Here is a 27,967-nt window from a genome sequence, read left to right on the forward strand (position 1 = left end):
AGAACATGCAAACTCCGCACAAAGGGCTTCCCCGCCCTGGGGTTCAAACCATGAACCCTCTTGCTGTGAGGCTAGAATACTAACCACTGTACCACCGTGCCGCTTTACAACATTTGACATCCTCTGTTCTTGGACCCTTAGTGTTGATAAGGAAAAACTCCCCCCAAAAAAACCTTTAACTGGAAAAACAAAGGAAGAAACCTCAGGATGAGCAACTGGGGAGGGAACTGTATCCCAGGACGGACAGCCGTGCAATAGATGTTTTGAGTGTCACTTTTCAAAAACCAAAAACACAACAGCAAAATTGCGTAGAGTGGATTAAAATGTGTGATTATCAGCTCTAACGTTGGACACTCCCATGCCTGGTAACAAGCTACATACGGAGACCTAGTGATACTTCCAAAGCCAAGAGTTTGTTTATCATTAGCTAACTAGTACATTGTTGTGTAGGGTTCCAGTTATGTTTGATAAACCCCCATCCAGGATTAACCTATGACTTTGCTCCTACTGAACACAATTTGAGAATTGTTTGTGTTTGTGTTGTTGATATAAGTTATTAGTTATATTATTTTAGCTGAGGATGCTGCTATTGTGTCTCAACCCTGTTAGCTCTTGCTGCAGTAAAGCTGTTATATCTGGTGTGTTACTATCAAATGCATATTTAAGGTCCTTTTACAGGTTTCTAATTTTTATACAAGAAGTCATAAACAGTCTGTAAATTAAATACCATTAATGTTTTGGATTGTTTTTGGACAAAACAAGCATTCAAGACCTCGTCTTGGTGACATGTAAACTGTAATGGCCATTTTCATTACTTTGACACTTTAAATATAAGCAAATATAGGCATCAGGTATAAAGTCTGGAACTGCTTCATCGACAATGAATGGTGAAACATGTTCTGGATGACACTGAGAGCACCCAGGGGAATGTTCTGAGTAGAGCTGCACCGATCAGCTTTTTCAGTCTCGATACCGATCCTGATGCTGTGGCTTTGAGTATCAGCCGATACCCGACACCGATCCTATACCATGGTTGACCTAAAAAGCTATATACCTTTACATGTAGAACAGAAAAGACTAGAGGCATCAGGCATTGATGACTACACAGTTCTTTCCTAAGATAAAATGAAACAAGATGAAACAGATTAAGGCAATGATGAACTATTTATCTTTAACCAAAATAAACAATTGTGCAACAGCAGTTGAAATAGTGTGTAATATCTCCACAGCAGATTCTCTCCTTCGCTCAGTGGCGAAAGACAAACAGTAGCTCGTGTCACAATAGATTTGAAGGGAAAGGATCGTCTCAGGTATAGGCTGCATTTTCCAATACCCGATCCATCAATTTTGATGATATCGGGCCGATATTCGATCCAGATATCAGATCGGTGCATCCCTGGTTCTGTGTACATTTTCTGTTTCAGACCTGAGAACACTACATTAGCATAAACCTTAATTGGGTATAACAAAGAAAACTTTCTGTGCGTCCACAAAATTAGGCTCCCAGTCAGCATCTTTGGAGCAGCTCCACACTTTATTCCCAATGACGTCACATGTTTGAGTCTGCTTCTCTGGTTTCTGGTTTTCAGAGCAAGCAACTAATGTTAACACATATTAATTGAACTTTCCAAGGCCATGGATAAACATACTGGCGTACTTAATTTAGGTGGTGTTCCCCTTTAATCAGTAGGGGTGGGAATCTGAGGGCATCTAACGATTTGCTTCCGACTCAGAGGGCTACAATGCATCAGAAGTTTTGATTTCATGAATCCACTTTTACGTCTGAAACCTCCCGTGACAACGGGCTTGAGATGTGCCCTCGTTGAGAACTTGGCTCAGATTCCAGAGTTACTCTCTTATCCTGAAGCCCCCTTAAGGGATGTGATCCCGTTTGATTCGACAGTGGGGACCTCTGGCTAACCCTGAACCTTCGAGTGCTCGATCCACTACACTAGGGAGGGAAGTTTTGATTTCATATACACGATTTATTTTTTTCTCATTGTGACTACTTGCTACTTTTAAAGCATACAGTATTTGTAATAATCCATAATTAAAATAAAGAGACTGATTTACTCGACTTACTAGTCTTTTATTGATAGTAGCGCGTCGAAACATAAACACGACATGTTTACCTCCATTACATTTCACCATACAATTAGTTCAGCTGTAAGAAACTTATAGCCCAGCCTTTAAGTCAAATATTACAGGTGATCATAATGTCGAGAATTTGATTTTAAATTGTGATTGTTAACTCCTCTGCATTAATTACAGAAATCTTCCAGAGGCTGTAAAATGAAGCCAGTGTAGAAGTTCTCGTTCTCAACGCCATACTCTTGTCCAAATATGGTCACTTCTGGCTCCAAAAATCCAAAATGGCGACGGCCAAAATGCCACACTTGAGGCCCCACAACAGGAGTCAACAAACCATTTGGTGAGTTCACTGTGACTACGTCTGTTATTTCTGTACAATCTATGATCAAGACATAATCTTTCAAGGGAGAACAGGATGCATCTGAGAATCTATTTTCACCCACCTCTATTAATCAGTTTTGTAAATCATCAATAGCTGCAGCCCGACACATTGCAATATTGACTTTCCAGTATGTGGTTTAGTTACTATTTTTCACCCTGAGTACGTGTTCGGCACAGCATGCCTTCACCTCAGTGGTTATGACAGAGCAGGACATTAGAATGGAGAGTCTGATCCGACGTCGTTGTTGCTGACTCATCCTCCTAGACCACTCGGCAACATGAGACAGCACTCTGTACCTCTCAGTCACTGCCAAAAGCTTCAAGTCTCAGGGACAGACAGCACGCCCTTATTTCTAACTCTAAGTGAAGTGGTATCTAGGAAAGTGCAGTTTGAACAAAATCTGAAGAGACACCAAAATTCCTTCCCCAGAGAGGAAGACGAGCACTTTGATTTGCTGAATGTATGTATAAAACAGTTTAATGATGCGCGGCGAATGACATAACTGAGATGTCACGCCAAAGCACTACAGGGAAACATTAATATGTCCCGATCCAACCTACAGCATTCTCTGTATCTTAAAAGGCTGAACTGAGCATGGTATTCAATTTTTGTCAATATCTTCAGACATAACTCCAGGTCTGTTTGTGTGAATTTAATTACTGGGGTGGAAGCAGGAAGCTTAGTTACGCTCGTGGCTGCAATAATTCAGTGAATTTTCTGTTAGGCTAAAAAGAAATGATTAACAAGGCAGATTTTTGATTACATTTCAGAATTAGCTCTGCATTTCCGAACATTTCCTCTTCATAAGCTTTTCATCCTCTTTGCCATTAACACTGAGCACTATTTTAGAGATTATGATGGGATTCAAATGATTAGTAGCTTTAGTCAGACATAAAAGTAAAATCCAAAGCAGCCGCAGAGATAACATGGCAATAACCTCTTTTCATTCAGGTCGTAACAGAGGTATGTTCTCGCAGGGCAGTGGGTTTACAGAGAGAGCTGTAGCTTATTAAATTTCAAAAGGAAGGACAACACTGAACTACAGGAAGTTAATTATAATGAGAAACAAGTGTTTAAGCTGACTAATATCTTATTAAAGGGGGCCTATTATGCTAATTTTCAGGTCCATACTTATATTTGGGGTTCCTACAAGAACATATTAAAATGCTTTAATGTTCACCTTAATTTTCATTATACTCTCTGTGCTGGAACACCTGTATTCACCCTCTGTCTGAGTGGCTCCATTTTAGCGCCTATTTCTTTAAATTTCCCTCCCAAAAAAGCCCAGTCCTCTCCAACTGGTCAGTGGCTCTGGGTCTTCCACACGTCAGTGTCTCTGTAACGTCACTGCAGCCACATGAATGACTAACAGGAGGTTACAACATTTCAATTTTCAATCAATCAATTTTATTTATAAAGCCCAATATCACAAATCACAGTTTGCCTCACAGGGCTTTACAGCATACGACATCCCTCTGTCCTTTGGACCCTCACAGCGGATAAGGAAAAACTCCCCCCCAAAAAAACTTTAACGGGGGAAAAAAAACGGTAGAAACCTCAGGAAGAGCAACTGAGGAGGGATCCCTCTTCCAGGACGGACAGACGTGCAATAGATGTCGTACAGAACAGATCAGCATAATAAATTAACATTAATCCGTATGACACAATGAGACAGAGAGAGAGAGAGAGAGAGAGAGAGAGAGAGAGACAGAAACAGAGAGAGATGCAGGACAGACAGTAATGACAGTAGCTTACAACAACATTAATGAAAGTAATAATAATAATAAATCACCAAATCACCACCATCAACCACCACTAAAATCACCAAAAAGCTTCTAAACCAAAATCTTCACATCCCGACATGTTCCAATAGGAATATGATACGAAGTCTGGGAGAAATTAAAGAAGAAGTCCGGTATTTTGCACTCTGAGCCCCATTTCTGGGTTGTTTATAATAAAGTAGAGTGGCTAAGACCAAAATAGTGGCGATTGCTCATTTTCAGAGAATTTGTCTTTCCCCTGCCTGGCTTAACACTGCTGCCTATGGCCATGTGTGAACCTGTCCTAAAAACCACCATAAACGTTTGTTTTCAAAACCATGAAACTCACCGAGTGGTCAGTGGTGTTCAATGATGTTCCGATATAAAAATCGCAGCAAACGCTATCTGCTTATTCCTGCCCCCAACTATCGTTACTATATCAGCCATTAAATATCCACTATCGGTTGACCCCTTCTTTTTAAGGGTAGCTACCGTATGTACTAAAAGTAAAAAGTATGCAATTTGGATTGCACCCATTGATTGTTTCCATGTTTAACTAGCTGATATTGTTTAATACTGTCCATGAAAAATACAGAGAGATGCTGCCTGGCTGTCAATGAGTCAGGAGACAGGCATGGAATGTAAGAAAAAAAATATATCAATAATTTATCATATATCATATTTCACAGTATATTAGCAAGCTAGCTAACATTAGCTAGCAAGCTAGCGTTCAGGTTGTCACAGTACAGCAGCAATTTATCATGAAAAATCACCAATAAAAGCTTCTAAACCAAAATCTTTCCAGCAGACATGGGATCTGAAATCAGGGAGAAATTACAACATCAGCAACCAAGATTACAGGATTCCCTGACATTACCATGTAGCCATATGTAGCAGTGTAGTAATGAAGTAGTACACTTGCAGTAACATTCCTGAAGCAGATGGCCATATAAAGAAATCCATCACTAGCTGATGTCAGCTGTTCTTGAAAGCAGAGACAGGTCTAAAACCTGAGGTTTTTGCTCATAGGGATTACTTTTACATACGATACCTCATTATTTGAAAACTTCGGCCATGTTTATTATGAACATCCACTGTGACAGAAAGTAAAGAAAAGCATACCAGGTCCTCTTACACAAACAATGCCCTATAATGATGAGGAAGTTCACTGAGTACTTATCACCACACATAAGAAAAAGGTAGATAAAAAAGATTGTCTGGTTTGGTATTAAGCTACATAATGGTACACTGTCCCTTCAGTGTGAAAGCAACAATGCAACATTTACTGACAGCATCCAGTTCTGTGATTTCAGGCCATCTGAGCAAATATCTCATCTTGACATTTAGGCTTTTCAATGTAGCTTTTTCTTCAGTGTCTGGCGCCTATTGATTACTGCACACTCTAATTAAAGTGGATAAAGTGTACAAGTTGTGCAAATGGCCACCTTAATGACAGGAGAAAAACGTCCACTATTCACAACATGTCTCTTGATAACAGCAGACTAATTCACCCAAACCACCTCCATGTGGCTCTCACCAGCCAAACTAACCTGCGCCTGTTAATAAAGACCCAGTCGGCTTGTTTTAAGAGCAGCTCATTCAAGTCCTGATCTGCTACTGGACTCAAAGGGGGATCTCAAAATGAATATGCTAATGTGCTTCTCTTGTGTTACCTTAATTAGGGGCAGCCTGGTCTGTGCAGGGACCGGACGCTGCATTGTTTGTTGAGATTTCTTGATAGTGTTCCAAAAAAGAGCCCTTCCTCTAACAACATAATCCCTTTTCAATCTACTTGCTTTTGCTGCAAGCCTAATGAGAATGAAAAATGACTTTAGTATCAACAGATAAATAAATAAATAATTATGTAAATGTAAAAATAAATAAAGGAATAAATAAATATGAAACAAAATTTAAAAATAAATACAAGTATAAATAAATATAGGAATAAATAAACAAATATTAACAAAAGTTTAAAAAACACATGTATAAATAAATACAGGAATGAATAAATAAATATTAACAAAATCTTAAAAAACATATGTATAAATAAATACAGGAATAAATAAATAATGCAGAGATTAATGATGAAATATATGTGTTGAAATATGTACAGAAATAAATAACTGAACAAACAAAGAAATCCTAAAACAAACTGAATAAAAATTTATATTATTAAAATAAATCTAAAAAAATGAATAAGTAAGTGTTGAAATTAATAATTAATAATATGGAAGAAAATACACACATGAATAAATTTATAAATAGTTAATAATTAAACAGAATAAATTAATAAATACTTCAAATTTATTTCTACATTTTTATACAAATACATTAATGAATTAATTTATTTACTTTAGCATTTATTTATCTTTTATTTATTCCTGTATTTATACATTTATTTATTTTCTTATTTATTTATTTATTCCTGTATTTATTTATTTAAACATTTATTTACTTATCAATATTTAAGCCTACATTATAGTTTTTTGGAACAGCATATAGTCTTACCCAAATGGCTGTGGTAATTTAAGAGTTCATCTTTTCTGTTCAGAAGCCGGAGTCAGGGTGAGAGAGGATGAATTCATGAGCTTACATAAGGCATTTAAATCTTTAACATCCAAGTGCAGCATCGTATGTGAACTCAACGACATCATTCTCCATTTAGACTCACAGTTAGATGAAGTCCATATGCTGGAATAGAAATAGACAGCACCATCTGATGAGACTGTCTAATGTAAGTAGACATCTGCTCTAGACTCAACTAACACTAACTGTTTGTGTTAGAAGTACATGTAGTTGTGTCAGAAATTATTTAGTTGACTGCCCCATCATAAAACATCTTTAACATGTTGAAAGGATTACTCCATCAATGTAGTGTTGACGGTCAAAATGAACGCAGCTCAGCTCAAGCAGACGTTTAGTCCCAAACTCTGGCACCTTTAAAGCCACAGTGTGTAGGAATTTCTCCCATCTAACGTTGAAATCATATATTGTATTCAAACAGATGGCGCACTCTAGCACCTCACTGTTTCAAACACGTATTGCAACAACTGTAGCCGCTGTGTACCAAAAAGCTATGATAACACTGATGAAACCATGTCATCCGATACTACATGGAGTATTCATTCAGGCTCCTACACAGACACACGCGACGCGAGTTGACAAACCCCCTCCTCACCATGCTAGCTGTGTTTACAATGTAGGACTGTTGGGGCGGATGTAAATTAAAACAAACCAATCACGTCTTGTCCTTTGACAACTGACAAGTGGCTCAACCTCACACACCTCATCCCTCTCCTTGCATTACTGCACCGCTAACAGCTGTTAGTGGCCAGCGGCACTACTGCCGCATAACAAAGTTCCACTCTTTGAGCATAATGCAGGATCATGTATTATGCAGCATCACGGGAGACGGAATCCTCGTTGCCAAGAAAGTGCAAAAGGGAATCAAAAAGGCAGCATGACCGGTGAATTAAAAAAACAAGGGTCAGCATTGGGGTTGCCTTTCCCAGGTGGAGAGAGCTGCTGAAGGAGAAAGGTAATACAATCACAGGCCAGCGCTAACAGCGGCTAACAGCGGCTAACAGCTAACAGCGGCGCAGTGATGCGAGGAGAGGGATGAGGCTGTTAGCGACTGGCCGCTAACAGCGGCTAACAGCCAACAGCGGCGCTGGCCTGTGATTGCATTACCATTCTCCCTCAGCAGCTCTCTCTACCTGGGAAAGGCTACCCCGATGTGGGCCTTCGTTTTTTTAATTCGCCGGTCATGCTGCCTTTTCTATTCCCTTTTGCGCTTTCTTGGCGACAAGGATTCCGTCTCCCATGATGCTGCATATGCATGATCCTGCATTATGCTCAAAGAGTGGGACTTTGTTTCAAATTTGCCAGGGTAATAGCGAAGCGCCTCTTGCTCCTCTCCTTTGGCTCCTCAGTCACACAGCACTGGCCTGGCTCTCAACAAAAACGCCGAAGGCAGTGCTGTATGTCCCTTGCTGGCGGGTGTATTCTCAAGATGGTGAAACGTAATGGAACCCCACAGACGACTTACCCGCACAATGTACAAACAAATCCGAAATTCTCCTTTTACGAGAATAAGTCAGATTATTGGTGCAGGTAATAGTACACCAGTGATGACATATTTATGAATGCAGACATCAATTTTTGCCAATAAACAACTGAAAATGTTACACAATGTCCCTTTAAGTAGATCTTCCACACCTATAAAGCCTCCCTTAATCTCCCCAGTTTATGACACATGTTAAATCAATCAATCAAATATATGAAGTCTAAACCTGGACATGCTACGCCTAAACTTCACAACAAAACAAATAAATTGCAATGAAATCACCATGATCAGAGGATCTGCCTGAGGAGGCAAAATAAATCCATGTAAACATTCCCAGTAGAGTTCAACTTTGGTGAATTTTGACACGCAAATTTGTTCCACAGACCAACAGCAAGCCGTCTTTACAGTGCTGAGATCTGAGGGGACGGAGAGCCAGGGAGTCCAAAATGGAGAAGCCTGTCATGGCTTTTTAATTGTGTTGCAACATCAACTTTTATTTAACTTCCTCTGTTGGAATAAAAACTGTTATGTGACAATACATCCCAGGCAAAGTTGCAGATTAACACAACAGTAATGTAGCAAGTAGTGTAATGAATTACTTTCTACAGGGAGTACTTAAGTATAGTAATGCATTACTTTTTAAACAAGTATATATGACCCCAAAAGAGTATTGGTTTGCAGGCTGTCATGACAAGAGTCGATGGTTTGAATACTTCTTTTAAATAAACTGTGTGAACTTATTGAGTGACTGAACAAAGCTAATGAGCTAACAAACGATCTAACCAACTGTTAGCAAGCATGTTATCTCTATGAGCTTTATTTGTCCTCCTCAGTCATTCTGAAAATACAAATAAATGTATTGACTTACTTTACAGTCATAAACTACACCATTTATTGACAACAGTTCATGTTATTCAGACCCTTAATGCACGTCTCTACACAGTGCAGGAATGCAACATGCAGCACTCCTTCACACCACCCCTGCTGATTACACAACCACCCTGAGGAAGCTATCAGTTATGCAGTCGCCCTATAGACAGCTTAATAAATAGTAACACAGTTAGGGGATTCCTGTGTGGTGGGTTTCCAATTACAGCCTTGGTTTTAATGAAGTCACTACTTGGTGTGATGCTTCAAAGACTGTGCGGAGTGAGTTAGCAACATGAGGGCCAATTAACGGAGAGGACTGAGCACCTGCTGCTGCACAACCTGCACTTTCACCAGCAGGGCTCTGCTGAGCACAGTCAGCACACACCTCATCAAGGCCTCTCTTAAGAGCTCAAACTGTAATTTTACGGCACGTTAAAGGCCCAACACAGTTGGGCTCACATTAAGCTCTGCTATTTGTGAACTGCACAACCATAAAATGAGTTAGTTAAGGATTCTCTCACCTCTACACCTAAATAATCAGTGACTGAAAAAACAAATGTGTAACAAATATGCTAGAACGAAATTGATAAATACCTACGAGACATCACAAGAGCTGTAGATAATTGTATTGAATGTGATTGAAATAGAAAAACACACGCTTTAAATGACAAAATCAAGACCTTAGTCTTTTTCAGAATTATCAGAGCATTTATATAGTGTATATGTGTGCAAATATATTTTTAACAGAAGAGACTGAAGTAGACTTTAAATTAGAAGAACGTCTGCCAAGTGAAGTTTAAGAAGAAGTTTCTTTCTAATTAAATAAATAGTTTTGCAGATATGACTTAAGAAGCTTTTATAGCTGATGCTGTAAATAAAGTATTCAGAAATTATATTTTACTCATTATTAGTTTACTGATAAGACTAGTGCTGCACAATAAATTGAATTATCATCTAAGTTGCTGTATGGATAGGTGCAATAACCAAATCACAGCAGCTGCAATTTTTCAATGAAGATAAAATGTGTCACAACATACTAAAGCCCACGCAGGTGCAAGTGCTCATCTTACTGATAATGTAGTTGGTTTTAATTGGTAATTTGTAGGGCTGACCCCTCATAGTTGACCAACCCTTAGTCAACCACAAAGGTCATTAGTCAGGAAGTTTAAGTTAGTTGTTTAGTCGCAAAAAAAAAGCAAACATGAAACTCTAGGAGGAGCTGCACCTCAAAATAAATCCAAACCTATCTAACTGGACCATGTGGGAATTTAATTTGAAAGGACAGACACAGGAAGTGTCCACGCTCAGCAGTCAGACAGGAGCCAAGGAGGAGCTAGTTAATAACATGTCGGGCAGGAAATCCAAAGTGTGGGATCATTTTGAGAAGGTGAAGGACGAACCCAAGGTGATATGCAAACTCATCTTCATTGGTCGACTACAAACATGACGTATCATCTGAAACATGGAAATAGCTACATGCCCATTAGCCCACAGCGTCATTAACAGGCGGCTCGCTCAGTGTGTGACGTGCACTTGTAGATAAAATATAGGTCTATATTAATGAAGGTTCATTAGTACGGTTTTGTATTTCTCTGTAATGTAGCACAGTGTTCTTTCTCATACCTTCATCTCAAACCATCAACTCCAAATTTATAATTTAATAATTAAATTAATATTGTAAACATGCAGGCGACTAGTCGACTAATGGCCCTAAATGACGACTACTGGTCGACTACAACATACCATTACAAATGAAGCACTGTGATGCTAAAGAAATGCCCTGCCCAACAAATCATAGACATCATCATCATCAGACATAAGGGAACATGCTCGTTTGGTACAGACCCCAGCAAAAATCATTCACATAATCACTTCTATATTTTTTCAGTAAAAATGAAATGCAAAAATGACCATTATCATTAAAACTGTGACTCATTGCAACCGCAATATCTGGCAAAGTAATTGCAATATGATTCTGTTTGCAGATTGTGCAGCCCTAGACCAGACAATACAAACACACTCACACACAGAGTGTCATAAACTCCACACTTCCACTTCTTCCTGAGCTCTATAAAGCTGAATGATAACTGAGTTGTCCATCCAGTCCTGCAGCTGTGTGCCAAGCAGCCAGGTAAAACCACTGCTGGTCACTTGGCGGCTGGCATCACGGAATACCCTTGAGGACTTGGCAGCCAATTAGAGCATGGCAGTGCTTTCTGCATGGGCCCGACTCCCACTCACAAGGAGACGGATAAAAATAAAACCGTACGTGTCATGCCTTGCCTTCGCACGACACCGGGATGAGAGCCGGGCACGCCGGAGAGAGGCAGATATCTAATATTTATCAATGAGGGAAGGAACAGAGAAAAATAAGTGGTTATTTATGATTGTCCTCACTGAGGAGGGAGAGCACAGAGACCTGGAGAAGATATAGAACAGTGGAAGAGATATGGACTCTTGCATCTTTGTACTTGTTTATTCATAGTCACAGCAGCTGGCATAGAGAACCCAACAGGAGAAAGCCAAACAGCAGATGGCCTCCAAATGAATTTCCTTCAGTCTAAGTTAACGAATTACACACACATTAACAAATGAAAAGGAACTGCCACCCTGCGAGCAGAGAGAAACCTTTCTGTGATGAAACTTTGTAGTTTCAATGCTAATTTGATACCTGAGTGACAATCAAAACTGTGCATGGATGTTGCACAGACATTAACCAGCTGCATCTGAGTCTCATCATTTCACAAAAATACTGCGTTAGAAAAACTATTCTGGTTGACAAGAATTCAGCGGACAGGTGTCTCACTCTAGGGCTACTCCAAAGACACAATCATCATCACTTCAGCTGTTGTTGGGTCCCAGGACGGACCTCCAATGAGAGGAACAATCGAGATATTTAATTTTTCATAGCAGCAAATCCCAAACTGAGCCATGATGAGCTCTCTAGATTCAAACACTAGATGTGAGGCTGCCTCAGGCAAACTGTGTGACCCTGCTTCATCATCACATACCAAGAATAATTTCTCAAGCAAACACATAACTGGTTAGAATAAGTTGCAGCTGTGTGATTTACTGCTATGTGTTTTTGTATATACAGAGTAGAACTATCCAGCTTAGCCTGCATGTGTCTATCTGGACATAAACTACAAAATCCTGCCTCTTTGCTTGTACCCTAGATGTCTGGTGACACCATGAGCAGTCAGAATAATGAAGCAACATTGGCCAGGTTCCATTTAGCTGAGCTGTCTACCACATGGTTATACATTAGGTTGCTTTCAGACCTAGAGTTGTCTTGCTTTGGTCTGAATCAGGGACTAATTTAGTCACAAATTTGTATAATTGCCTAGAGTTGGTTCGTGTTCTCACGGCAGCATTTACAAGAGGACCAAATAAAATGCCTTGTGTGAGAAAGCTGCTCTTGATTGGTCAGAATTTCCATGTGGGAAAAATCCAGGAAGTAAAGCAATCAAAATAAAAATAAAACATCGGTTAATTTTCAAAATAAATACACAGTGTTCACGGCGGATCATATTTCCCTGCACTACACCTTGAAAACTACATAATGGGCAGAGGCAGGCCTGAAGTCAACAGGTCAGAGGTTTTCAGACGTCATTTCACCCCGTTGACACCATGGACGACGAGATCTTAATCATGGAGGTGTATCGAGATGTCTTCTGGCGGAGCTGCACCGCTCCGCACAGCAAACGCAGTCGGTGGGTACTGACGGACGGTGGAGCACGCAGCGGATAACCAGCGCTGCTGTTCCGCATCGGACACGCATCTAGTGGAAATCCAGCGTAAGGCAGTACAGGAGGAGGTGCACATTAATAATCCTCCAGGACTGTAACATGCTCATGTTTAACTCAAACAATGTGTCATGTGACTGCAGTTGGTTCAGATCCAGGTTGGAACTAGTCTCGCTCACCAGACCTTTCTCAAGAAAAGAAAGGTCTGGCTGGGCCGACTCTCACTCTAAGATTGGAGAAAAAAAAACGCCCCAGCTGCTTGTATTTCTTTCAACCAATCACAATCGTTCTTGGCGGTGCCACAGCAACGGTACGCTTGCAAAAATATTGCCAGGGGGAAACAGGTTTTGGTGTAACACGCCCACAAAAATATCGCCTACAGGATGTGAACCATGGCAGAAAAATGGCTACATCTCTGCAAGATCAAACACCACAAAAGTTAGTAAAGGACGTGTTGAAAACTGCAACCGGAGGTGGTAGGGCGGGACTTCAGCGGGTGGCTCGTTCCGCCCAATGAGAGGCTGATCTTTGCAGCGAACTTCCACCCACTCAGACTAGGTCGGAACACATTCTCACTACAAACGAACCGCGCCAGAGTTCATTTGTAAACGGACAACCTTGTTGTTACGGTGCGCACCCGAGTGTGACTGCTGTGTTCACACCTGCCCAAATGAGCCACACTTAGTGGGCAAACAAACTTGAGTTTGATTGAAACGAACCAAACAGGGCAGGTGTGAAAGCACCCTTGGTGAATCAGCTGTATTAAGGATGTCTGTAATACATCTTTTTTTTAAAGCACTATTTTAATGAACACAGTTAAGGTGGTTTGTTGGTGAGAGGATATCTTAATGCTTAAGCTAAAATCAGCATATGCAGTACAATCACTGTTTCACAGGCTTTTCAGTAAGTTTATTGTGTCATGTTTAATAAAACACATACTGATGTTTTCCCCTAATTTGTCTAATTGGACATCTCCTCTCTCCTGTGACTGGACTGTGTGGGTGTGTACAGACTGTGCCTGACTGGCATCAGGCTGTACCTGTTAGGGCAGGGTAACCTCTATTATTCTCGTTAGTGTAGAGAGTTTGATAACATAGCTGAGGTCTAATTAGCCAGAGCTGAAAAAACATGTCAGTGTACCAGGCATGTTATGTCAGTTTAAGAACCACCTTCACTAAATTGCACAGAAAAACTGGTCACTGACATGTCACTGTAACTTGTTATATGAAAACTGGCAACGCAGACTATTGAAAAAACTCCATTCTTCACCAAAAACACCCTTTTCTATAGACGCCGTGCTAAACTTTAAAGCACCAAAGTAACTTGGACAAAGCAACCCTTATCAAATAGATGTAACACAGCTGACCAGTCATCTCAAGCTAAGAGGTCTTGAGACATCTCGACTCTTCAAGCTGTGTTGTTTCCACCACATTCACAAAGAGAATACACTGAAGTGCAATATAAGGGCAGGAGAAGTCAAGCACAAACTTTAGGTTGAAAAGGGATGAAGATCTACTGTTGTTACACTTGAAACCAGTACAATTAAACTGGTTAAAGGCAAATGATCGGGGAACAGCTTTTCCTCATCTGTGTACTATTAGCTTCACTGCATCTTATGCTTGTGAAACATTCTGGCTTGTATGACATGGAAATGGTAACTGAAACCATCTCATATGAGCTGAGCTATGGAACACACAGAAGTCCAGAGTAGACACAAACATAGAAATGGTTTAAACTCATATGTAACTGACCAGAGCTGACATTTTTAGCCCTGCAAGCGGGATGAGGATCTATCTAATATCGGTCGGTCTGTCTATCAGTCGGCCACCTGGCCCTGAGTGAAATATCTCAACAACTACTGAATGACTTGCAATGAAATTCTGTACACACATTGATGGCTTCCAGTAAGGGTGCTCTGATAGATCGGCCACCAATCGTCACCTGCCGATATTTGGATCAATAGTTGGATCTGTGGTCTCTATAATGGCCAATCAGATGACTTAAAACACTAGAGATCATTTCTCTACACGTCACTAAAGTGGCTTCACCAGTGTGGCAGTTCTACCAGGTGTCTGAAAATTTAATTACTGTATTTAACAGGAAATCTATATTTGTTGTAGCTTCAATGGAAGGCTTCAAATAGACCTGGTGACCAGTGACCACCCCTAAAAATACTTATCGGAGCACCCTTAAGGCTGATTTATGGTAGGGCATGAAACCCTTGAGGAAAGAGACGCTTGACAGAAATTAAAAGTTGCACAACGTTTTAAATTTATGCTTCAGCAAGAGGTTTCAGCCATCACAGACTCGGTGTACAAAGGCCTTAACACTACCAATCAGATTGTGCGACAAAATATGACGATGTCTGTGCCATAACAAAGTTGTCCAGGTGCACAACATGAAAGAAAAGTGTCCCAGGACAAATTTTTCTGTCAAAATACGTCACCTCTGTCAAGGGACACTCATTAAAATTATCACACGTCCAACTGTAAATTAGGCTTTAGTTCCCGAATGGTGAATCCTAATATCTTTTTCGATCCCTTGTCCATTTTTCCAGCACCACCATGAGGCTGACGCTTTTGACTTTTAGTGAAACATCTGTTGTATTGCTGTGAAATTTGGTACACGTATCCAAGTCAACTGAGGAATGAATTCTGATAACTTTAAGGAGACCCCTGACTTTTCATCTTTACATTTGTTTATAACCAAACACCTGCAAAACTAATGACATTCCCATCAGCACCAGCTGCACTTCAGTGTTTAGTGCTAATGCTGCTGATGTTAGCATTTAGCTCAAAGGACTACTGTGGCAAAGTATACCTCCTTAATGAGCTGCTGGCATGACTGGAGACTCTTAGCCTTGTTAAACTGCTGCCAACTCATGAATGAAACAGGGAAGTTATGGATTTTCAAAGGATCTATTTATTTATTCATTCAGTCATTTTAGACCTTTTCTCTCCCGTCTGGCTCCATGACAGTTAATTTAACCCAAGCAGAATCAATCAGCAACAAACACAGACATAATATGAGGTTTTCAGAGTTATTGTGGTGGAATTACAAATATGAGCAGCAGTCATTGTTTTTAAAATGTGTGACACATGGACTGCACCTGCAGAAAATCTGCAACATGAACTCTTACCAGGACACGTCCATTTACCAATACCTCTGAATAATGGATGAACATGCTTTCAAACTCAACAAAGGCTGAGTCTCCCGTGCACACATAAAGCACTCAGGAAGCCATTTCAGCCCTTGTGCAGTCTAATGAGGCATTTGATGTTACTAAAAGCAATAGCAACACACACACACACACACACACACACACAAACACGTACAGTACACAGTAAGAGCACAATAACATATCCACCAAGGTGTGACACCAGTTCTGAAATATATGACTCTGGTGGTGTTTGCGATTGCCTTGGGAAAGGAGATAGAAGTCGTATGTCTGCTACTGGAGACCAGAGAGCTTCAGACAGACCAACTGGACGTTTTAATGTTTAAATTAGATTCCATTCTCACGAGGCGGAGGGCAGCTGGAGAAATGAAGACCGCATCCTCTCAGAGAAAGAGGACACTGCTTTCTGTTCCAGTCGTTCATACATACAGAACGCTGGACTACATCTAATATTCTCAGATATGCTCATGCTCTCAGCGTGCACAGCATCAGGGTTAACAAAGCAAATTTATAAAACTATGCAAATATGTGGTGCCAATGTCATTATAGAAATTACAAACAGGTGTTAAAAGTGTTTACTACATACTGTTGAATACGTTGCACCAAGCTCTCATCATCCATGGCCCCAGGGGGAAAAGCAGAGGTGCTAATTCACACAGCAAATGCAAAATATCTACTATGTGTAATGACTGTTTAGGTTGCCAACTAACTTGAGGACAAGATGACATAGGTCATGATCCGGTTGCTACTAAGTTGGCTAACATTTTCCTAAGGGAAACCCTGTGATCAGTATTTCCAACCTTTAGACTCAGGAAAAAGAGGAGGAAGAAGGAATATGCTAGGACAGGTTTTTTCAGGGACCCTTTTAAGTTTGTTAAAGGATTGTTCAGCCAGGAAAAGGGAGGGCAGCTTAAAGCAGAAAGGTTAGAGGTTGAAGAATATTTGAGAAACACGTATTCAGATTTGGAGAAGAATAGGATAGTAGGTTTCCCACCTGATATCCCTCCATTAGGAGGGACAGAGCATGAGATGGATGTCAGGCCACCTAGGTGGAAGGAAGTTCAGGAGGTGGTCAGGCGTGCAAAGGCTTCTTCGGCCCCAGGGCCTAATGGAGTCCCCTACCGGGTTTATAAAAGTGCGCCTGATACCCTTAAATTTTTGTGGAAACAGCTAAGAATAGTTTGGGAAAAACAAATTATACCAAGAGCATGGCGTAGGGCAGGGGGTGTCCTCATTCCTAAGGAGAAGGAGTCTGTGGACCTTAGCCAGTTCCGGATGATTTCTCTCTTGAATGTGGAGGGGAAGATTTTCTTTAGTGTAGTAGCGCAGAGACTAGCTAGCTACTTAGAAAGGGATAGCTTAATAGATACCATGGTGCAGAAGGCAGGAATACCAAGTTTTTCAGGGTGTTTAGAGCATACTAGCATGATCTGGCACCAGATTCAGGCAGCGAAGATTAACAAAAGGGACCTACATGTAATATTTTTAGATCTTGCAAATGCGTTTGGTTCAGTACCGCACAGCCTCATTTGGAGTGCGTTTGACTACTTCAGAGTGCCACAGGTAGTTGTTAACTTAGTGAAAGCATATTTTCAGGATATTAGGTTGTGTCTAAGTACAGCAGGTTTCACAACAGGTTGGCAGAGGCTAGAAATAGGCATCATGGCAGGGTGTACAATTTCTCCATTAGCATTTACTATGGCAATGGAAGTAATCATCAGGGCTTCTAAGTGGGTGGTAGGTGGGGAGAGACGGCAGAATGGGTTGCATCTTCCACCAGTTAGGGCTTACATGGATGACATGACACTGGTGACCACAACAATGCCATGTACAAAGAGGCTACTAGAGAAGGTAAATAAGAACCTCAAGTGGGCCAGCATGAAAATCAAGCCTAGTAAATCTAGAAGCATCTCGATATGTAGAGGGAAGTTAAGTGATAGGAAGTTTGTCATAGATGATGAGGACATCCCAACAATTAGGGAAAAGTCAGTAAAGAGCTTAGGTAGGTGCTACAATGTAGAGTTGAATGATAAGGAACAGGTGGTGAAATTTAGAAAAGATGTGGCTGAAGGATTGGATAGAATAGATAAATCAGAACTTCCAGGAAAGTTGAAGTTGTGGTGTTTGCAATTTGGGCTATATCCTAGGTTAATGTGGCCATTGTCAGTTTATGAAATTCCAATATCTGTTGTGGAAAGAATGGAAAGGTCGGTTAGCTCCTACATTAGGAAGTGGTTGGGCGCTCCTAGGTGCCTAAGTAGTGTTGCATTGTATGGAAAAGGGATACTTCAGCTACCAGTATCTAGTTTAACAGAGGAATTTAAATGTACCAAGGTCAGGACAGAGCTCTTGTTATCTGGGAGTAAAGACGTGGTAGTTAGGAGTGTGGTTCCAAATCCAACCAAGGGGAGGAAGTGGAACCCAAGATCGGCAGTTCAGGAGGCAGAGGCAGCTCTTAGACATGCAGAGATTGTAGGTAATGTTCAGTTTGGCCGGGGAGGCCTGGGGCTTGGCTCAGGTAAACCGGTATGGAATACAGCAGGCCTCAAAGATAAAAGAAAGCTGGTTGTAGAACAGATATGCAGACAGGAAGAGATAGTAAGGGGTGCAAAGGTAGTGGCCCAGGCTAAACAGGGACAGTGGTTGAATTGGGAAAGTGTAGAGAAGAGGAAGCTTAGTTGGAGGGACCTGTGGAGTATGGAGGAGAATCGTATTAGATTCCTGGTAGGGGCTACATACGATGTGTTACCAACCCCCCAGAACCTAAAACTGTGGGTAAATGAGGACCCATCATGCCCATTGTGTTCACGTACCGCAACTTTAAAGCATATTTTGTCAGGCTGTAAAGTTGGCTTGTCACAAGGCCGATATACATGGCGACATAATCAGGTGTTGAAATGTTTAGCTGCAGGCATCGAAGGGAAACGAAGACAGGTGAATTCAGAAGGTGTTAAGGATAGGGGCTTAGTAATTCAGTTTGTCTGTGAGGGAGAGAAATACAGAAGGGATAAGTTAGTGAGGAGGCAAGGGTGTGGCCGCCTAGAAGGTGCTTGTGATTGGGAAATGCAAGTAGATTTAGGGGGAAAGCTTGTTGTTCCTCAGGAAATAGTCTGTACCAGGCAGAGGCCTGACTTAGTGTTGTGGTCAGTGAGTCAACAGATAGTTTATTTCATTGAGCTGACAGTTCCTTGGGAAGACTCAGTGGAAGAAGCCTATGAAAGAAAAAAGCTTAGATATGCAGACTTAGGAGCAGAAGCTGAGCAGCGAGGATGGAAGACTAGGATTTGTCCAGTGGAAGTGGGGTGTAGGGGATTCATAGCAAGATCAACTGTCTCACTCCTGGGGGAACTCGGAGTGCGGGGACAGAATTTGAGGAAGACAGTGAGGGAAATGTCAGATGAAGCAATTAAATGCAGCCAGTTTATCTATTACAGAAGAAATAATGTCAGCTGGGGGCCAGCAGGGGGATCTACTAAGCTGGGCACATAACTCCTTGAGATCAGGTGGAGAGATCCACTTCCTGTCAGGAGAAATCCAGGAAGAGGAAGTATTTAAGTGTGGGAGTGGCCTATTGGAATCCATTTTGTTTGAGGCCATGCAGCAAGGTGAGTGTGCTTGCTGATCCTGTAAGTCCAGTTAGCTCCTTTAACTTTAGCTTATATTGTAGTTATGCTATGTAGTGTGTGAAATAGAGTATGGTGAATGTGACAGGAAAGCTAGTATCAGCATTGCTTCTGCCTGGAGCTCGCATGTATGGAGCCTGGGTTTGGTTGAAGATGGCAGTGCTGTTTGGGCTGAGAAAGCCATGTGTAAGTAAGAAGGAAATCCAGGAAGAGGAAGGTTATTTAAGTGTGGGAGTGGCCTATTTCAATCCATTTTGTTTGAGACCATGCTGCAAAGTGAGTGTGTTTGCTGATCCTGTGAGTTCATTTATCTCCTTTAACTTTAGCTTACATTGTAGTTATGCTATGTAGCGTGTGAAATAGAGTATGGTGAATGTGCTAGTAAAGGTAGTATCAGCATTGCTTCTGCCTGGAGCTCGCATAAACGGAGCCTGGGCTTGGTTGAAGTTGGCAGTGCTGTTTGGGCTGAGATCACTGTCCAGCCTCCTGGAGGTGTCATTGTTGTGAGGGCTCGTCCTGGGGAGGTAGACTGTACAGCCTAACCCGGCGGGGGAGTGTGATAGCCTAACAAGGCTTCCTTCCCTGGGTCTACCTCCTCTGTGGTAGTATACGTAAGGTAAAGGAGGTTGTTCGGTTAGTGCGGGGAGCAGTGAGACCTGGCATTAGGGGAGTGTCTCTGGGACGCCAGAGATCACTGTCTAGCCTCCTGGAGGTGTCGTGGGACTAACTAGACGAAACACCGGTGAAAGGAGGTTCCCACCCGATGACCCCAAAGACATGTTAGTTATCACTGCTCACGGGTCTGTATAGTTAAGCCTTGCCATAATAGCTTATCGTAGGGCTTAGGAGGATTATTCACTGAGCGCTGATCCCTTTTTTTTTTTTTTTTTTTTTATTAGAGCACAAACTTCTTGTGTTTATTTGAAAAGAGTCCCACAACAATCTGAACATTTAACACAGTAGTTGGGTTGTAAGCCAGCTCAATGCCACTGGATATTTCAGCTGGTAAGAAACATCATAAATAACAATTAACAAGTAAAGTATCTTATTGATTCTTATACAGTCAAGATAATTATTTCTATCCATCCATCATTTTTACCCACTTATCCAGGACTGGGTCATGGGGACAGCAGGCCAAGCAAAATACCCCAGACGTCCCTCTCCACAGCAATGCTTTCAAGCTCCTCCTGGGGAACCCTTAGGCGTTCCCAGGCCAGATGAGATATGTAATCCCTCCAGCATGTTCTAGGCCTACCCCAGGGCCTCCTACCAGTGGGACGTGCCTGGCGCACCTCTAAAAGGAGGCGCCCAGGAGGATCCTGATCAGATACCTGAACCACCTCAACTGACCCCTTTTCACATGAAGGAGCAGCGGCTCTACTCAGAGCTCCCTCTGGATGCCCGAGCTCCTTACCCTATGTCTAAGGCTGAGCCCAAACACCCCACGGAGGAAACTCATTTCGGCCGCTTGTATCTGGGATCTCATTCTTTCGGTCACTACCCAGATCTCATGACCATAGGTGAGGTGTGGGACGTAGATGGTAAATCGAAAGCTTCACCTTCAGGCTCAGTTCCCTCTTCACCACGACGATCCGTTGAGCATCACATCACTGAAGACATGGCACCAAACTGGCAATCCATCTCACACTCCATTCTACCACTAATTTTTTTCAAGTGACATGTATTACACACTACAATGTAGACCAAAGGGACAACTGCGCAACTAAAATAGACTTCCAAGGTAGTATAGGATAAACCCTTCAAGACAAAAGCACACTGTAGCTATGTCTGGGAGTGATAATAAATTGTCTAGAGACCTGACAAAAGCCCCTTTCACAGACAAACTTTCACACTGCAAACTTAATATTATCTAGACATACCCAGGGGAGCCTTACGTGAGAACACAAATGTCAATCAGCTGGACTGGATGTGAAACAGACATATCCTGCCAGCTCCCTGGTACAGTCTGTGCTAATGTCCGATGGAGTCCATATGCGAATACAGCAGGTAATTGTCCAGAGAATACAGCCACAGTGGGCAAGTGGGTGTGTAATGATGTTTCTACCTTATGGCTCACACAAAACTGGAAGAAAACAAACATCCGAGAGTGAAGAAGAAGGGTCATTTACACCAAGACGGCGACGAAAAGTCCAAGTGGAGGGATGACAAGGTTCAGGAACTTGTGTCGATAAGGACCAAAGCCAAAATTGTCAGGGAAATACAAGTAACAGCAAGAAACTTTGTTGTTTATGACCAAATAACAAAATGGCTATGGAACATGGAGTAACACGCCCTCATGTCTTGCCTCCTGCGCGCTCTATCCAGGCGCCAGTCCTCACCTAAACCAGTGTATCTCCAGTGGGTGAAAACGCTTGTTGACACAGACAAACTCCTGTTGTGTGCTTCATGTGTGAAAGGGAAACTCCGGACAATGTCTGAACCTGATTCTACATACATTGTCCGCAGCTTATAAGAGAAAACAGCTTGGTTTGGTTCTTTTCTTACTACTTGAGTTGCTGGTTTATTGTTTAGTGACAAACATAGTGTAGACTGGGCTGAGGTAATGAAACCCACTGTAATAATTTACATCCTTTGTCTGCTGTTAATTAACTTAAATTTCATTATCAAGGTGTCCATAAGGCAATTTCCTTTGCTGTTGAAGGAAGAACAACGGGAAGCACAGGAATATACTGGGCTAATATTGACTTAAGTGCTGTTGTGGTAACAGTGAGGTTAGATTCAGTTTTTATCCTTTGGTGTGATCATGATGATGTCTTTAACCCTAAGCCATCTAATCAATTTATCACTGGGATAATTTCTGCTTAATTGATTTGTAAATCGAGCCTGTTTAAACCAGTGCTGACTGTGCCAGTTAATAGTCAGAATGAGTCCATGTATAGCACTGGAAGCCTTTTAATCTTTTAGTAGGAGTACTAAACAACATGGCCACTGACCCCCTGACTGATGTTAATTTAATTTAACCATTTTTAACACTGGGAGGCTGAAAGATTTAAAAACAAACCCAGTAACAGGACCTGTAGGCCTTCACGTTCTCATGGCTGATACAAACACAGCAACATGCTCATCCCAATGGAGTCTTCAAGCCTGTTTTCTGAACCCTGGCAAACAGCCAGAGCCAGTAAATATTTTGCTATCGAGCCTGAATTGGTCCTCAGCTTTTACTCGCACTCACATGTAGACAAGAATAATTATTTTCAGCTGATTCTAAAAAGAAGAAAAAAAACACATCTAATTTAAGAGCCCTTGGTAAATTAGGATCTGGCTTCTTGAAAAGAACATGAGTTGTACACTACATTTAAGGCACAGTCTGTGCTCCACAGGTTAACAAAAGGGTCCCTCCATTGCTAAAGAACTGCACCTGGTACCCTCACTCTTAGAGAGCTTTTATATCAGGTGATTCATACAGTGCCTGAGTACAACTGCAGCCCCCTCTCTACTCCCCAGTGACTCAGCTTTGACATTATGTTGTCCCATACTCCAGTACACTTGTGTCGTCATCTACTTTCTACATGTGCAACTACATCTGCTTTACTACAGTTTAGAAAAGAATGCAAATTGCAAGATCTTTGGAACTCTACTCGCTGCCTGGTACTCCCATTAAATAGCACTTTACCTATGTGTTTTGGTACAGCTAAGTCGGGCTCAGACTACAGGAGTTTTAAAATCCTAACTGATTTTGGAATGGGGTTGCATCACGCAAATACGGAGAATTCTTATAAATGATCCTCTCTCTCATCTCAAACATGCACACACTGTAAGATTGAAAAATAATAATGAATCACACACTACAGTTTATTACTAAGATTATCGTGCCAGAGGGAGCATATATGCACCAACTCATGCAAACTCATGAGGAAGCAGATGTAAACAAAATGGAGACCGACAACTTGCTGAGAAAAAAAAGCAGAAGACTAAAGAGGTCTTGCTTAAAAAAATGGTCAACACCGGTTATCTATTCTTCAGCGGGAAAAGGAGATGAGATTCTAACCTAACTTAACTTTTATACCTGTCAAGAGAAGTATGCTAGCTACCGTTAGCCTTAAGGGCTAAAATGTTTACCATTGTTTGGCAGAACCGTCAGTGACTCCGTACTGATGTAATCATAACTGTAATTATCCGAATTTTAAATCCTAACAATAAAATGTGTTTGAGATTATAAGGGCGGCACTGATGACACTGTAAGCAGTTCGGGAGATTTACGACAGGATCTTTAAACCTTGCACATTAGTAGATTGGTTTCCATCAAGGTCCCAGACTGGACTTCTCCTCCAATTGTCAGGAGAGGGAAATCTGCCAAAACCCATGTTGTCTGAGCCCAGCTTTAGTTTTCACACCTGATGCTGCATACTGTACTCGAGACCACCTTTTCAAGTGGAATTGGACACAGTGCATCGATCTTTAAACCAGGCATAGTACACAATGTTTACACGAATCATGCAAACTGGACTTTGTGGTCAAATGTATCCAGATCTGGGCCCAGTACCCTGATGTGAAAGCTTCCTCTAATTGGTATCAAAATATCCTGACAGAAAACAAATATTATCAATGACAGCTGGGCGAAATGGCCATATCACGATACACGATATATATCTTGATAATCTGAAATCTCCTCTAAAGTACTGTAGACTACTAACATACAAATAAATTAATTAAATGAACTACAGTTACAATGAAGTAGCAACTGTCATAATAAAGTTAAAGTACTGTTATAACGAAATTAAATTAAGTGCTGTTATAATAAAGATAAATTAAGTATGATTCTAATTACATAAATCAAAGCAGAACCACTGGTGCCTTTATTTTAAAGCACCAGGGTCGTCTCAGGCCTGACATGTTGATGATTTGTTGTAAACCTGTAGCTTCTAGCCAACAGTCAGATGTTAGCATTGAGCACAAAGTTAAACTGTTGCCGCTGCATCTTTAAATGTGAGGAGTTACTCACTGTGAGCTGGAAACACACTGACACCTCTCCACTTCATATATCAATAGTATTTCCAAGTCGCACTGGTGCTCCATGGTTGCAAAAATGTGACTAAATATTAGCGGTCTGGAGCCCTGTAGATGAGAAACACAGCCCACCTTGTCACAAACTATTGCTTGGGAGAGCCACAGGAGAATGAGAGAACCAAAACAATGAAGTGAGTCTCATGCTGGTAGCTTAAAAAATGACGTGACAGTTTATACTCGATGTTCGCAATACAGTTATTTTATACATCCTTGTGAAACAAGCCGCAATACATCAAGTATATTTGATGCAACATACACCCATATCATAAATGCTCTTCAGGGGTTGTTTACACATGCGTACATTGTGTCTACTCTTCTAATTATGACCACCTGAGAAATACACAAAATAAAAATTGTTCATTTAAAAGTCAATCAATTCAGTTACACGTGTAAATATATGTAAATATCCCTGTGATTTAACAAAGTGGTCAAATGGGACTTTAACACTGGAGTGTGGCCTTGTCTAGTTTTGCAGAAAAGCTGCAACACATTTGTACACAGGCCTTGAACCAGTCATCTTTAACAAAATATAGCTTTGATATTTGGATTGAACGGTTACGATGAGCCCACCAAAGAAATGCTGACTCAAGGCTGATCTCACGCTATGAAATCTGAGCTTGGTTACCTTTGGATCTTTGTTCCACAGTAGAGACAAAACAAGCACTGTAACCATTGTGTTTAGGATCAAGGCTTCCCTTTGCTCCAAGGCTGAACTATCCCACAGCTACAGGAATGCGTGGGACAAAGTACTCATCTAAACAGGCTTCAGCTTCTAAAGAACCATTCAGGTTCCAGGGAGAAAAAATAGACAAAAAGATTAAAACAGAGCCCGGAGATGCCTTCCTGTCCATCAAAGGATGCGAACAGGATACACAGTATAAAGGGCCGTGGAAAGACAGAAATACATCTGATTAAAAAGAACAAAAACTAATGTAACGCTTTTAAAAATAGCCCTGATACAATAAAAAATACACCGACATCGTGAGCGGTCCTACATTGCTGCAGCCCCACGGCATCTCTGCCACCTGTTTCTCTGCAAGTTGTCTGGTGGTGATTCATTTCTTTGTCCACTGAGCAAGATAAAACACTCCCTACTATGTTAAACTGGAGTGATGAATGTTCAGCTTCCCTCCACTCCATAAATCCCTGCAGGACCTTCTGCATGGTGCTCACACTGGCATCTCAATGAGACAATATATCCTTACAGTCACATCTACAGCACTGAACAGTGCAGATTCAAAACATTAACTAATGTAATCTTAAAAAGAAATGACACAGCTCATCAATGACTAAATACACACAGAGCCATGTACCATTTAAGGCTGCAGCAGGCTAAAGCAGTCCCGTGATGAGGGCTCATCTGGGGAACTGGTGAAAGGGTAAACACTGATGGAGACCTGCTGAACTCAGTGAAGTGTCACATCCCATGCTGGGTAAATGACAGCCTTCCTGCACAGCGGGGATTTTATTCACAGAGCCGTTCTGTTTGAGCAACCAGGATTATGTTTAAATGGTATTCTCTGTCTCCCTCCTTCGAAAGAGCTCACATTAAGCAAGGGTCCAATCTATTTCTGAGGCACACAATTTAGAGAGAATAGTCTCTCCAGCTGAATGATGTGAGGTACTTTAAAAGTTCAGTTCCTGAAGTTTCCCTGTAACATTTATTCTAAGAAAGCAGGGGAAGAAGTTTGATTTGTAATAAGACCAGTTCCCACTCACTATTTTATTCCTGCTCTTTGTAAAACTGTGTCATCAGATATTGCTTCCAAAATCTTTTCACTGGCACACAGGCGGGCGGAACTGAATCAGACAGTTTCTCTACATCACTGCATGGGCAGCAGACAGATTTGCAATCCTGTTTTATTCTGGGCAGAGTGTATAAGTGAGGCTGTGCTCTCCCATGGGCCTTTGGGAACACGCCCACTCAGCTGTGCAGCATATGTAAAGCTCTACCATCGCTCTGCTTGGTATTCCTTGGCTGCAGACCAGCTCCTGCAGGACTGAAAGCACCTCTTAATAAGTCAGAAAATGTTAGTTTGTTTAAAAAAGCAAACCTACAGTTGTTAATATTATTTTCAGGCCCCTCCCTTTCACATCCTCAGGGATATGGAAATAAGGCACTGTCAAATATGTTGTATGCTTTGCAGGTATTTCGTCATAAACCACAGTAGTGTCAAAAATACTGACTTATCGATACATATCACTTCTATAGTTTCAATACTCATTTTCCGCAGTGTTGATATACCAGTGCCAGCTCAAGCGGTTAGCCAACAACTCGGTGGGCTTTAAGAGGTTTTATACAGCCAAAGAACTTCTATAAAAATGAAATGCTTGGCAACATCAATAGCAACCAGAGCTGGTGTCTAATCGAGACCTGCGTTTATGTCAAAATGTGTAGCCACACCCATTGAGTAAAAGAGACTCAGCATTTCACTGGGGCTCGACTTTTAATTGAAGTTCTATGATAGCCATAATTTCAAACATTGTGAGCTGCTAACTGTCAAATAACAACGCTCAGCTTAACCAGACTCCCGGCGCAAAGAGGATCGAATGCAGGTATCTTTTAACTGGAGACATTTTGAGACTACTTGGAACTGGGTTATTTCAGTCGATACCTTAAAAGGTATCGAGTACCGATATGTGCAAAATACCATGCCAAATCATCTACTGGTTGTTAAGATATTTCATGAAAAGCAAAAAACATCAACCTCATGGTGGCACAACAGGAAGAGTCAGAGGATCACCACAGCCATTAGGATTAATCCTGAGAAAATTCAATGAAAATCCATCCAGTTGTTTGAGATATTTCAGTCTGGACCAAAGTGGTGGAGCGACTGATGATTTTTTTGGGTTTTAGGAGCATTCTTTCGGGTTTTGCACTTCACCAGAGCCATGCTAGTGGTACCATGACTAAAAAACAGATACTGTAAAGAGGCTCTATGGTTTAGTTTACAAAAATGTCCAGTGTGTCGGGCTAAGAAAAGAACATACATGCTCTCAGACGTGTTCTTGCCCCAAAGCCATGGATGGAGGCACTAGCCTGGCATGTTGCTGAGATTGATGCCTTTTGATCAATTACACCCATTAGTGGGCAGCTGAGCCGATCAATAGCAGATCAAAGCTGTCAGGGAGTTGTTTCCCCCAATCCATCAGCGAAGAAGAACTCTTGCCGGGAAGATGCAATGGGATGTGAAATTAAAGAGATGACCAGTTGTGTTTAGAC

General features: G+C 41.3%; 2 protein-coding genes across 2 annotated transcripts in view; both read right to left on the reverse strand.

The window, feature by feature from the left end:
• The window catches only part of myo7ba (myosin VIIBa), a 222,945-nt gene extending 203,509 nt beyond the window's left edge, over positions 1 to 19,436 (reverse strand). Inside the window, exon 1 of the mRNA XM_033621914.2 lies at positions 19,433 to 19,436. The gene's annotated coding sequence lies outside the window, so the exon portion shown is untranslated. The remainder of the gene's footprint in view (positions 1 to 19,432) is intronic.
• The window catches only part of rab6ba (RAB6B, member RAS oncogene family a), a 96,322-nt gene that overhangs the window by 57,711 nt on the left and 10,644 nt on the right, over positions 1 to 27,967 (reverse strand). The window lies entirely within an intron of this gene.

The sequence above is a fragment of the Epinephelus lanceolatus genome, chromosome 6, assembly GCF_041903045.1.
Source record: "Epinephelus lanceolatus isolate andai-2023 chromosome 6, ASM4190304v1, whole genome shotgun sequence".
Taxonomy (NCBI): domain Eukaryota; kingdom Metazoa; phylum Chordata; class Actinopteri; order Perciformes; family Serranidae; genus Epinephelus; species Epinephelus lanceolatus.